Source organism: Equus quagga, chromosome 11, assembly GCF_021613505.1.
Source record: "Equus quagga isolate Etosha38 chromosome 11, UCLA_HA_Equagga_1.0, whole genome shotgun sequence".
Taxonomy (NCBI): Eukaryota; Metazoa; Chordata; class Mammalia; order Perissodactyla; family Equidae; genus Equus; species Equus quagga.
This window is the reverse complement of record NC_060277.1, coordinates 45,209,252-45,213,941: the sequence shown is the minus strand read 5'-3', so window position 1 is coordinate 45,213,941 and position 4,690 is coordinate 45,209,252. Positions and strand designations below refer to the sequence as shown.

The 4,690-nt window shown below is 43.3% G+C and overlaps 1 non-coding gene across 1 annotated transcript; it reads left to right on the top strand.

The window, feature by feature from the left end:
• Nucleotides 1–1,531: 1,531 nt before the first annotated feature.
• Nucleotides 1,532–1,638, top strand: LOC124248040 (U6 spliceosomal RNA). Its single transcript, XR_006890922.1, has one exon. It is a non-coding gene; the product is annotated as a U6 spliceosomal RNA (small nuclear RNA).
• Nucleotides 1,639–4,690: the final 3,052 nt, after the last annotated feature.

Below are 4,690 nucleotides of genomic sequence, written 5' to 3'. Positions count from 1 at the left end.
AAAAAAATAAAAAAATAAATGCATTCTACATCTTGCCTTAGCAACAAAAGCAACAGCAATAACAAAAGCAACAAACCCAACTCAAGGAGCAGTACTTACTTGTGGTTGGTTAAGGCCTCTGAGTTAAACAGGTAAAGTTCATCACTTGTGAGCCATGTGACCTCCACAAGTTACTTAAACTCTCTAAAGCTCAATTTTCTCAACCTTGATGTGGGGATTCCTGTACCTTCCATATAAAATCATTATCAAGATTACATGAGGCATGTCAAACATGTCTGATACTGCCTGTCGGTCAACTAATATTGGACATCACTAGCTCTTAATTTCAGATGTGTAAAGTCCACTCATCTGAAGACTTGGAAATTCCAGGAGACACGGTCATATAAGCATTTTCATATCATCATCTACATTGGAGTACCATCATCAACCAGACCTCTCCTGCAGAAACAGAATTTGGGGCAGTCTTCGGGGTTCCTGTGAATGCCCTGAGATTGTGCAAACAGTCCCACATCCATATAGTATGAGAACATGAGAAGACATTGACATTTCCAAATGTTAGAAATCTTCCTAAGTTGTTTCTCTGTCTCTTCACTTGTCTATCAATTTGCTCCTCTCTTTCATCAACCACTTAAATCATATTTACTGCACACTAGGTTTGATGCTTCAGGAGTAGAACAGAATTACATGTATTGGTCCTGACATTAAAGAGCTTGGAATCTGTGAGAGAAGCAAGAACTATGCTAAAGAAACAATGAGGGACCAGCCCGGGACCCAGTGATTAAGTTCGCAGGCTCCGCTTTGGCGGCCTGGGGTTTGCCAGTTGGGATCCTGGGCGCAGACCTATGCACTGCTTGTTAAGCCATGCTGTGGTGGCATCTCACACAGAAGAGCTAGAGTGACTTACAACTAGGGTGTACAACTACACACTAGGGCTTTGGGGAGAAAAAAAGAGGAAGATTGGCAACAGATGTTAGCTCAGGGCCAACCTTCCTCCCAAAAATATTCATTAAAAAACTTAAAAACAAAAAAGAAACAATGAGACGGCAGTTCAAGGTGGTGGATTATTCAGTGTGAAACTGAAGGATACTGAGAAGTTCGTAGGGAGAAACAACCGTAGGTGGTGAAAATACAAATTTAACATCCCTTGCCCTCCAGACTGGCTGTCTCTATTTTTCTGAGAGTCAACAAATCCACTGGGGAGGAGGGTGATTTGTTTCACTTGGGTCCTGGGATTTTTAAATTTAGGGAGTATGAGCAAGCATGCTCCGGACAATTTTAAGAGAATAGGGAGTGTCGGAAAGGCTTCTCCTTAGCTCTCAACACTCCTACCCAACTCCCTGTGTACAACATTCAACATTCCCTCGCACTGCCAACTTCAGACTCACCCCGACTCAAGGGAGATGGAAGGGGTGCTGCCGTGTTGCATATAAAGCGTTGCATAAATAGTGTTAGCTTAGCTTGAAAAAAGCCTGTAAAGATTTGAGTGACTTGAGTCAGAACACCATCTTCTGCCATTAAAAAACATAAATCTGTGCTCACTTTGGCAATACACATACTAAAATTGGAACGATTCAGAGGAGATTAGCTTAGGCCCTGCTCAAGGATGACATGCAAACTCGTGAAGCATTCCATATTAAAATGTATATATATATATATACATCTTAGGATTTTACTTTTCTCTCATGTTGTTTTCTCTCACGTGCCGCATTCTGGTTACCTGGAGACCACCTCAGTGGAGCACCAATTGGAAGCCTAGGCAAGCTCTTTACTGCTCCTCTTCGTGTCTCTTGGGTTTACACTTTCTGTAAGAAAAGGTGCCTCTGGAAGGGGAACAGAGTGAGTGGCATTATTCCACACAGTTGCATAATTGGAGCAGGAGAAAGACCGCAGTTTGGGCTTATTAATAAGATGTTGGTGTGTTTCTTTTTTTGCGGGGGGAGGGGGCGAAGATTAGCCCTGAGCTAACTGCTGCCAGTCCTCCTCTTTTTGCTGAAGAAGACTGGCCCTGAGCTAACATCCGTGCCCATCTTCCTCTACTTTATTCATGGGATGCCTACCACAGCATGGCTTGCCAAGTGGTGCCATGTCTGCACCCGGGACCCAAACTGGCGAACCCCGGGCCATCAAGGCAAAACGTGCACACTTAACCAGCGCACCACTGGGCCAGCTCCAAGTTGATGTGTTTCTGACTGGAAACTTCTTGCTCTTCAGTGATCCAGTTACAGCTCTTTTTAACAGCTTGAATTGTCCTTTTATCTACAAAATCCGAAAATCACTGTGTACAAGAATTATTCAACTACAAGGAAAGAAAGGGAAAGATTATCCTGAAAAAATGGGGAGAGAGATGGATCGGAAGATGTAAGAAGAAGTTAAGGTGCCTCAACTTTTAGTGGAGAATGTCATAATGACGATCAAAATTACCACTTTGATTTCCATAATTCATACCCTTTTATTTCAGACTCCTTCTCAGGAATCTCCAATGTTTAATAATTTCTGAATACTAACAAAGAGATAGGTTATTATTTCCAGTGAGCAAAATCTAAATAAGAGACGGAGAGAGGGAGAGCCATTGACCGAAGGTGAGAGGATGACTGAGCAAAAAGAGGAAGGAGATTGGTGCTCAGCCCACACCCTGCTGAGGGGCTTATAGAATTTTCCAAAGAGGCTTGTGATGCACTTAGTTATCATGTGCTAGAATTCATGCAGAGAATCATGCAATCCCCGCCTAGAGGAGAATATATTTAAGAAAAATAAAATGAATCAATCCACACATATACAGGCTATCCAACAAGTGTTTAAATTACTGTATGAGATAACTAATGAGTTGGTCATAGAAAATGAATTTTAAGGATGGGAGATGAGGGTGAGGCACAAATTGGTTCATGAAGTCGTGAAGTCCTTTTCCCAGTTCAGCGGTGAGTGGTATATGTATCTTATCTTCTGGGTAGTTTCTGTGTCTGTGGGCAAAGCCCTGATGTCAGGGTTTTCTATGGGGAATTATTTCAGTCTTTGGTCTTAGATGGATGCCACGAGTCAGTGCCTGATGACTATTCTTTTAGTCATTGATTCCTTTCATCCATTCATGAGTTTGTGAGTGGTTACCACATTCTAGAGTGTGTGTCAAGTGCCGAGATCTTAGCACCTGCCTCCGTTGAGCTCTACTCCTGCTAGAGGTAAACTAACACACCTGCACCCGCGTTCCCTGGGTGCTCTGGGAGCCTAGTGGTTGAGGAGGGAGCTCATCGGCAGGGGCATTCTTACCTGATCACTTACTAGTGGGAACACTGACTCTGTCCTTCGTTTTCCCTGCAGCTCCCCGTTACCCCAGCCACCCTAACTCTCTTGCCCCCACCAGTGTATGTACTTGGAGGGATGTAAAATGGAGACAAAAAGAAGCCCTTAGAAAGTAGTAGAGCTGGGACTCTACTAAGTATGATTCCTAACGCATAGTTCTCGGCCAATCCCTTCTTTCTGTCTCTCTGTCCAATGACTATTTCTCTATCCCTTTATCATCTCCACGGATATTTAAGAAGCCACTGAATCTGTTGTAAGTCCTTATTTCTAATTAAAGAGAGGCTGTCAATCGTTCAACAGATATTTATGAATGTCTACCATTTGTCAAATGCTTGGATTTCACAGTCTTCTCTATTAATTTCTATTTGGTTTTGCTTGGCCAGTTCATATGTTGAAGCCCCCAGTATCTCAGAATGTGACTGTATTTGGAGACAGGGCCTTTAAAGAGGTAATTAAGTTAAAATGAGGCTGTCAGGGTGGACCTTAATCCAATCTGATTGGTGTCCTTATAAGAAGAGGAGATTAAAACTCAGACAGGCAGAGGAAAGCACATGTGAGACACAAGGAGAATGTGGCCATCAACAAGCCAAGGAGAGAGACCACAAGAGAATCCAAACCTCGCAACACCTTGATACTGGACTTCTGGCCTCCAGAATGCCGAGGAAATAAATTTCTGTTGTTTAATACACTCAGTCTGTGGTCCTCTGTTACGGCAGCCCTAGAAACTGACACGGATACCCAAGACGCCCTTCGGTTCCACCATCCCAGAATCCTCTCTCCTCTCAAGGAAGGTAAAAATACAAAATATCCTAAGCAACAATGTAAGTGTTTGTAAAATGCATTGTATTTCATTAGTTCTCAAACAATTAACTGATTAACAGTAACAAATCAAGTCCTATATAAAGAATTTTTTATTCTCTTTTAAGGCTCAGTTGCTCAGTACTGAGACCAACCTTTAAGTGCACAGATTTAAAACTGTTTGTTTCTCGATAAGCAACCTATGAAACCGTCCCTGAGATTTTACTTCACCACATTTCTGGAGTGACACTTAGCCGAGTGCCAGGCTCTGCTTAGACCCCACGCAAGGGACGGGAGGAACGGATGCAGCCCATGCGGAGGCAGCTATGGACCTGCTGGTCCCACCGGAGCACCTCGACCTCCAGGGAGGCGCCTAGGCCCTGCAAACCTTATGAACCATATCTCGTTGAGGTATTTTGTCATTTTTTAGGGGTTGGAAGTTTTTTTTTTACACCAGATTTGTCTCCCGTTCCATCTTTCAGAGTGTTTCCTTTGACATTGCCTCAGGAATCTGAATGTGAACAAATGACGCCCCAGCTGTTACACCGAGTATCAGCTCGCAGATTCCCGAAGGGTCGGACTCGCTGGGTTGGACAGG